The sequence below is a fragment of the Berghia stephanieae genome, chromosome 9 (assembly GCF_034508935.2).
Source record: "Berghia stephanieae isolate SIO BIC M18660-M18661 chromosome 9, UCSD_Bste_1.3, whole genome shotgun sequence".
NCBI classification, from domain to species: Eukaryota; Metazoa; Mollusca; class Gastropoda; order Nudibranchia; family Aeolidiidae; genus Berghia; species Berghia stephanieae.
The window spans coordinates 37,492,705-37,502,704 of record NC_088368.1 but is presented as its reverse complement, the minus strand read 5'-3'; positions in this window follow the sequence as shown (position 1 = coordinate 37,502,704).

Genomic DNA, 10,000 nt, shown 5'->3' with positions numbered 1-10,000 from the left:
CTGGAACTAAAATCATCCCGCGAAAACAATAATTTGATTACCCTCGTTTTGGCTTCGTGTTCAACAAGACAATAGGGAATTCCCCAAGGATGTCTTCTGTGCCAGTTTGCCCGATCGTTAAAATCGGGAATTCGTTTTAGATTTTGTAGGATGGAATAAAAGGAGAGAGAGAGAGAGAGAGAGAGAGAGAGAGAGAGAGAGAGAGAGAGAGAGAGAGAGTGTGTGTGTGTATGTGTATATTAGTGTATGTGTGTGGGAGGGGGGAGGGGGTTGGAAAAGGAGAGGGGGGGGGGGGGGCTTTGTATAGTTTGTCCTGGACACCATCGATGTTTGACCTAATTCGCTTAATTTCATTATTTCATTTCTATTTTTGTTCAAGAAATTAGTTTACATTATTAATACACACTCACACACAAGTACATCTCTCTCTCTCTCTATCTCTCTCTCTCTCTCTCTCTCTCTATCTCTATCTCTCTCTCTCTCTCCCCCTACCTATCTATCAATCTATCGATCTATCTCCATCTCTCTCTCTCTCTATCTCTCTCTCTCTCTCTCTCTCTCTCTCTGTATTCCTCTGTCTATATGTATATCTTACCATCTTTCTTTATTTCTCTGCCTCCACCTTAATCTTTCAGTATTCTTAATAATTATTTCACAACCTTATACAAACAACAACAGCAGCAGTAAAAGTCAAAACAAGAAGTAAAAAGCAAAAAAGAAAACAGAAAGAAAATAAGTAGGCCAAAAAAAAAAGAAATAAAAGCAAAAGCAAAACAAAAATAAAGACCATTTCTTAAACAACCCAAACAAGAAACATAAAACAATAATAGCTGTAATCCTTCCAACGCTGTCAGACAATTTAAATTGTTATGTAAAAATTAATGGCCATAAAACGTTTACTTAACCCTCTCCTTACCAACCATAGGAAAATCGTCACATTCGTTACGATACAACCAGCACTTTTATCATTCAGATTTCTTTTGTAAATCACACAATTTAAAGAAAATGTTTTATTATAGATATAAAAACGTGACACGGTGGTGTAGAGCTCGTTTTACTGAACAATATTATGCATAGGATGTATTTATTGCTTTTCTGTTTGAGTGAGAAAATTCTATTTTTGTGTTGGGTGGGTGTGAAATAATGGGGAAAAGTCTGAATCTGGCTGGTAAGGTTAACTGCCTAATGATGAAGCAGATTCCAAAATTATCAATTAGTCATTCTCAAAAAGTTGACATTTAAAGAAGACTTCAAGGTATTTCAAGACTTTTTGACAAATTAAAGTTCATTTTAATTGATAGAGTTTTGTAATAAATTTTTTTTGGTTAAAATGATAAAAACTGTTTCTCATAAAAATACCAAAACGCTTGGTGCCTACCGTTATGTGCTGTGCTGCCAGTTAAGCGTTTTGTAATACTAAATTCAAAACACTTGGAACATTTTGGAATATTCCGGCAGTTTTTGAAAATCACCCATAATTTTGCTTATTATATTTACAGTTAACTGTTGTTCTCTGGAAAAACACGTATTAAAAAATTTGGCCGGAAAACACTTCAATAATCGATCGATTTAAATCAGCCTCAGCTTGGCCAAAACTCCCAAAATTGGGACTTCGCGAGGTTAATAGTCAAATGAAGACTAATTCCATAGTATTGTATATTACATGGTATTAGATGTATCTTTAAACTTGCAAGACAGGATAGAATGTACATTATATCAAGACCCAGTGAAGCGGATAAGAAAATAAACATTTATTTCTTTTCGTATGTTCATTTTAGCAAACTAACATTGCTGCTTGAAAACACATTTTTAAAGTTACTAGTAAAAAGCCCGCAATTTCGCGGGGAAAGAACTATTTTCATTCGATACTGTACTCACCATTATTTAATGAGGGCAGATTGGTAAACAACGTTGTCTGTGTAATTTGGTATATCTTCGGTTGATTTTTCTTGTGGCCCAATAATATATTTAATAATATATTCCCTCAACTAACCCCAAGAAAAAATTAAACCTAGTACCTTTAATTAACCCCAATAGGAAAAACAAACACCCTAGCACTTTAACAATACTTATGACTAACCCTAATAGGAAAAAAAATCATCCGATCTCGAGCTAACCCTAATAGAAAAAATCATGACAAATTGAATAAATAAACGCCTGACAAAAGATCAAGGTGAACATACAAATTTAAAGAATACTGGGGATGTAGGAGCTTTCGGAATGTCTCCCCTTTACTTAACTTATGGAAAAACAAACTTCCTAGCACCTTTAATCAGACTTATGACTAACCTCTCGAGCTAACCCTAATAGAAAAAAAAAACAACTCTCGGACTGATTTGCACTACCTTTCAATATTTAACAAATCAAAATGGCGGCTGAAAATCAAAACAATGGTCAAATTAAGAAATTTTAAACTTTCACAAATCTATCAAGGTTTGTTCTAGAGTTTTTAAAATACTTCTAGATATAATGACAAATTGAATAAATAAATGCCTGACAAAATATCAACGGTGAAAATACAAATTTAAAGAATACTGGGGATGTAGGAGCTTTCGGAATGTCTCCCCTTTATTTAACCTATGGAAAAACAAACATCCTAGCACCTTTACTAAGACTTGTGACTAACCTTAATAGAAAAAGAGATATCCTCGATCTCGAGCTAACCCTAATAGTAAAAAAAGAATCAAAATGGCGACTGAAATACCTACATGTGATCAAGTGAATAATATCACTATGAATGCCACGATTTGCTGAAAAATGCCAACACCACCACACACATGTATACACCACACACAACACACACACACACACACACACACAAACACAAACGCATACACGCACACACACACACACACAAACATACACGCAATTAGAATATACATAACAACACTGATCACTGCTAAATCAACATTACAACGGAAGTAATAATAATACTTGATGTCATAAATAGATGACGCAAATTGACAACTTTTTACAGTGCCAAAATTAGTTGATTTTGGGAGTCAAGTGTCGTCGTTGGTACATATTTTATGATATCTGTTTGACTCAACGAACTTTCAAACTGACTTTAAATTATAAAAGGAAATCAAATTATCTGTTTATCTATCTGTAAAAAATACATTTCTAATTTTCAAATCTTTCAGTAGAGTTGTGCGCCGTATCAATTTTTTTATTGACTAAAATAAGCACAATTTTCTCCACAATGCTATATTCTTTAAAGAAAGGATTTAGTATCTTTCTATAACCTGTTTGACATTTTTTTTTCAAATGTTATATTATTGTAATCTCCAACTTTACCGTGGTTTATTGTTGCATTCCAGTAACAATAGTAATTACCGTGGTGATGGGTCGATATCCATCTTGAATGTAAAACAAATATTATTAGATAATCGTAAATCATAGAGGATAAGGAAATGAAAACAGTAGTCGGGGTTCCTCCCAAATTATAAACAAAATGAGAGGAAACCATTTATACATTTATGACGCCAACTAAGCTCTTTTCGGGTTATCTTTGGAGATTGTATCTCAAAAATGCTTTTAAAAAATACATTCCTGCCGAAGGATGTATGGAACTAATTGTCATTTCATATCATTAGCCTCTATCAAGTCGCCCGATATTTTAATAATATTGCTCATCACCAGCCCGGCCCCTACAAAAAAAAAAAAAAAAAGAAAAATAATACAAACAAACCAAACCAAAAAAAACCAAAACAAAACAAAAACAATAGAGCAATAGAGTCAAAATGAGGAATTAAACCTATCTATCAGTCAAACTATTTATTCATTTATTTTATACATATATCTAAGCAATATTTGACTTGAGGCTACCGATTCATTGATTCACTCTTGTATTTGTCCTATATATCAATCCATCCATGTATATATCATTTAACAATCTTTCATTCCCAGGGGCGTGGCTATATTGGTTGATTTGGTGCCTAGCACTGCATCCATCTTTTAAAAATGGATTATAGCATTTAAAAAAAGAATAACGGAGAAATGGAATATACCGCCTCTCACTTATTTGAGTAAGTCTTTTCTTTATTTTTTTTTTCTGTATTTGCATCTATAAATTATAGCAGGTTTTAAGTCATTTTCTTCCGATCCGGACACCACCCTATTTTGTATGCATGCCACCCCACTGTTAATTCCATTCCTCAGTACCAAGTGGGTGGTACTTATCCCGTCTGTATTTCATCATTGATCTTTTCATAAAACTTTTTACAACTTATAACACTTCAATTTATCTATCAAGAACTGTATCGAAATATTGACCCTGAGAGAGAGAGAGAGAGAGAGAGAGAGAGAGAGAGAGAGAGAGAGAGAGAGAGAGAGTGTGTGTGCTGGTACCTGTAGATTTAATTAAACCTGTACTGATTGTGTTTGATATCAACATACCCTGACATTAAAATTATCTATAGAATCTTTTCAAAACGATATTATGCCGAAGAGATGAGCCTGATAATACTTCGTCGCCCTCCCCCCCCCCCCCCCCCCCCCCCCCAGCAGGCCATATGGAGTAGTCTGATATTTCAATTTCATATAGTTTTCCACAATCATTGCCACACATCCAGACACTAATCGGGCTTAACATTTCTTGACTTTTGTGACTAGACGAGACATCGCGCCTTTGATCCAACGAGCTTGGGAGAACTTGATTCTAGCTGTTAAAAGGTTAATAATGTTTCATTGAACCCCATTTATATAATCATCTTTACATTTTCTCTAGTAATTTAAACAACGCAACTTCTATCATCAAAATGCCACTTACTCGCTGAGGCGGTGAATTAAAAAAAATTATATAGAGGATAAATATCATTTCCATGATATAATGACGATGATTGAAGGTAAAAGGAGTGTGGTGGGAAGTGGGGAGGAGGTGTAAAGAGAGAAAGGGTACGTGATAAATAGATCGTCTCAAAGTGTGAATTACACATAATGAGGCGGTGAAATTCTTTGATTCATTTACTTGCTAAGTAAGGTTACCATGATTACATTAACCCTCTCCTTACCACATGCAGCAAAATCGTCACATTAGTTACGACACAATATACATTTTTTCTTATTCAGATTTATTTTGTACATTACAAACTTTGAATAATAATCTTTGTTTAATTAACAGGAACATAAAGTTGTTTTGTAGAGGGCTTGTCTGATTTTGAAAAATCAATTTTTCTCCTGGGTAAGATTGGCATATTGGGAAAATACTGAAAAGGATCGTTAAGGAGAGAGTGAATAGAGTAAAGATAATCCATGACAAGTCGTCCCAAAGCGGTATTTCCTATCCTATCATATCCTATCGGAGTGAATCGGGTTAACAAAAAGTGATTTAAATCAAAATTGACGAGAAATACAAGATTCTAGTTGTGTCTTCATTCGAAGCCATATTTAGTGGTTTCAATAAATTAAGCCAAGTTTCTTTTTCTTTTAAAAATATTTTTTTTTTTGCTATATCAAAGTGACTAATTAGGGAGCAGGCTGGTGTAAGATTAAGACGTCAAAACGTGTGTATGTAACAGTGACAAACAAAGTAAGAAATAACAATGTGAAATTGAATGTAAGCCTCAATTTAATATACGAAAGCAGATAAAATGGACGTTTCGGGTTTCCCCTTTATCAACAAAACAGGCTGAAACACTATTGACGAATGAGATAATGTGGTCGTGGCATTGTTAAATGAATAAACAAAAACATTTCGAGTTTGGAGCATCACCGTTACAGACACAGTAAGAAAATAGAGGAAAAAATACATCCCAAATAAAATAGCCCGTCTATACAGGGAAAACATGCTGATTTTTGGGGAATTAAAAACAAAAACAAAAACATTTTTCTTTATTGCCTTGGCAGGCATTTTTACAAACACACTTTATCACATCTTTATTCTTGACAATAAAATACATTTTTACCTTCTAAATTAGCCGCCCGCCGTAATACCGAATAACGGCGTCACATTATGATCTGTACGGGAAACTTTTCAAACCAGCACGAGTTAAAATCTCTGGCATTGCTCGCTCACTCGGAGACAACAACAGGGTTCCGTTTTTTTCATACCTGACTTGGCGGTGGAAGGAGATGAATTACCCATACAAACCCGAGGAGGCAGACAAGTTGTAAACAAAGATAGTGGAGCTGGCCCACCCGAAACTTGATAGTCAACGCAGACAGTTTCGCATAATTATCACCGTTGTACTAGGAATGCATCCATTCATCTATCTGTCTCTTGGCGTTTACATTTTAAACGGTATTTAAAGTTTTCACAAAAGATGAAAAGTTGTATGTAAAAAAACCAGTCCTATCTTGTCAATGATTTGTTTTATTCTTGAAGGGGAAATAACATTTAAATGTATAGAAGGAACGAAAATGACGTCACTCGGCTCTTTGTTATTGTTTTTAAACATCCGTTTTAATGATTAGTTTTCACTAAATTATATCAATCAGACTATAAACGTTTAAGGTTACTCATAGTTGTGTTTGTTGGTACGTTATATCGGCTGGCGGATGTCGGTAATATTTTACCCAATCACATAGCCTCAATACTCTAACTTCACTTATTCTCATTTCTCTCATCGCGGAGAATTAGTCATGAACACATCATTCAGCTCTTTGTTATTGCGTTTTAGACTGCCAATTGGTGATTAGTTCTCCCTAGGTTTCATCAGAATTTCAACGTTTAATGTTGAGAGTTTTGTGTGTTGGTTCAAATGCATTTAAGTAAAAAAACTCACTATTTCTACATGCCTGATCAATCGTACCATTAAGAACAATGTGTGTTACATTTAAGTTTTATATAGTCTGATTGAGCGGATCGCGTGTGAACTAATAACCCAACTGGCGATCTAAATCAATAACAAAGAACAGAGGAATGTCAAAATTCCTTCAATTTATTGTTTGTCCTAGCCCTCTTAAAGGTGTGTTACAAATCTCATCTTTTGATTGGTCAAAATTCCACTGGTTTATTGCATTGCATCACTTGACGGCACCATAATGTGTTTTCTACTCACTTCATTCCTTGTTGTTATCAACATAAGTGCCTGCTCCACTCACTTTTCTGAATTAAAAAATAAATCACTCCAAATACCGGAATACCGGAGCATACTCAATGTCCCAATCGTTTCTATGTTACATGTTTGTGTTGAGAATATTGGCTAATCTTCGCGGCGATGGTGTGTGTTGAACCAGTGACCTCAAGAAGTCGGGAAGAAGTGGCTCTCGATCGACTACAATTATTTTAAGCGACCTTTTCTGGGGTCGTGGATATCTCATACGGTAGAGTCACAATCTCCCCGGCCAGGCGGAGTTGTCGTACCAGTAAGGTCGCGTGTTCGAGCCCCCATCGCCGCCGTGAAGTTTTCATTCTCTATTGAGCAGTAAAGTTAGGTGCCCCAAACGTAAACAAAGGTCGAGAAGCACGTGGCAAACCACATGTTCCTGTCTTGACAGCTCACGTTCCAATGTAAATAATAGAAAAAAATAACCTTTAAAATTTGGCTGTTAGGTGGCAAAGAAACACATATTCATAAATACTCGATCATGCATCAAATAATGTCTAGATATGGATATTTTATGGAACAAAAGGTAAAATTTTCTAAAATTTATCAAAAGTTACAGTCTATCTATTTTTAGACCAGAGCAAATTATTGCGCTGGTGTGAACAAAACGAGAATTATTCGGAGCCTGATTTTCATAATAATTTAGCCTTCTATTATTATTTCTGCAACTGTTAGATTTTATATAAACATATTTTCAATACTGAAAGTGTATTGCCTACAACTCAAACTACAAAATTGGGAGACCTATATTGTGCGTAAATTATTCCGGTCCCTAACGGAAATCACTAGCAACTTGTTATTGTTTACGTTTGGGGCAGCAACTTTACTGTTCTATTGTCTTCTGGCACTTTCCTACTCACTTCATTTCTTATCATTATCATGTGTTTTTTCATTGCCGATGTTAAAATTGAGAGTAATGCCCAAGATCCATGGGGCTGATTACATTGATAACAGGAATATATAGTGATGATTGATGGCTATGATCAAGCTATTGATACGATGCATTTGGTAGAAGACTCACAAAATGCAGGATATAAAGTACCAACTCATAACGTTATATGTAACCTTATATATAGAATGAAGTTGACGTCACTCGGGTCTTTTTTATTGTTTTTTTTTTGCCATCCTCGGTTATGAGTAATTCTCATTTAAATGTATTATCCAGACTATAAAAGTTCATGGTTACACATAGTTTTGTATTTTGGTCCGTTATACCTACGGATGGCAATGTTGTGAGCTTCTTAGCCAAGCGCACACTATCTATGGTGTGATTGATGGCTATGATCAAGATACTATGCATTTGGTAGAACACTCACAAAATGTGCCAGCCGGATATAAAGTACCAACACACAAATTAACCATGTATGTTTATAAAACTGATTGTTATAATTCAGTGATAACCAATCAACAAAATGTCTGTCAAAAACAACAACAACAAAAAACAATAACAAAGAGCTGAGTGACGTCAATCTCGTTCCTTCCAAATGAATCCAACAGCTATTCCATCAATCATAATATTAAATTCCAGCCATCAATCTCCTCCATCAATCATAAATTTCCCCTATCAATCTCTTCCAGTGAGAAAATCCATTGTTTTGACAAGACTCCAACAGCCGTCATCCATTCTTGGCTTAACTCATTATGACGTTATGATTATAACAGTGTTCGGGCATCAGGTTAATAATGATATTAATCTCAACTGATTCATAACTGTAGAGACAGCAACCGTTCACAGAAGCCTGGATTTATTATCTCATCCGTTAAAAGAATAATGCCTTCATGAATCTGATTTAATATATATGTATATATAATATATATATATATATATATATATATATATATATATATAAAATATATATATATGTGTTTGTGTGTGTGTGTGTGTGTGTGCTCAAAGTGCTTTACAAAGGGGACTAAGCCAATAGCAATCATGTGGGACGATGCATGGCCTTTTAGACGCTGACGATTTTTTTACGACAGGCAACGCTGTTGTTTTTTGTTTTGTTTTTTGGACAGGTACTAAGTCTACCCCTGAGTGTTTTGAGAGATTGTGCGTAAAGAGACTTGTCTATGGATTCAACTTAGCGCCACACATAGCCGGACTCGAACCATAGACCTATCGGTCCTAAACGGGTGTTATGACACACAATACCACTCGGCCTCAAATTAAGTTAATAATTTTGTCAGTTCATGACATAATCAGTCGGAAGGTGAAAATTTTGGATTTGCATTGTTTGCATTTTCAGAAAGAATATGCTCACCAGAGCGTTTTAATCTTTATTTGAAGTAAATCGAGTGATTTTTCATGAAGTTATGGTCAGATGTATGGGAAAGGTATCCAGCAACTTTTCTCAAATCTCATACTTTTCCAACTTGACTAGCTGTAAAAAATATTTAGAAGTGAAATTAAGCTTTGATAATTCCCAAAAATGTACAAAAAGGGTTGATTTAATCATGTATGACAAGAATTAATTTTGGATCAAAGTTTATCTTCTAACTAAATTTGGCAATATCTCAGTTCAAACCTTTTCACCATCCGACTGATTATGTCATTCACTGTAACATTTACAGATTTATAACGAAATATGCTGGAATAGGGAGCGTTTACACCAGCCTGACATCATTATCTTGTCGGTTAAATGAATTAATGTCTGTGCGAATCAGCTTTGAAACGGCACCCCTGTTTATCTTTATTATGCGTTTAACACTAACAAAATATATTTTTTTCGCAAAGAGAGAAATATGGTTTGTAGCCTGGCCTTTGTAAACTCGTAGCATGAAACCGTTCAAAAATTGCGTCACCATATAAGGAGACGATGACCAAAAGAAAGTAAAAAGTGAGTTGTATTCAATCATATTATTGTAGTATTATATAGTATATAATATAGTATAGCATATTATATTATTATTATTATTATTATTATTATTATTATTATTATTATTTATTATTA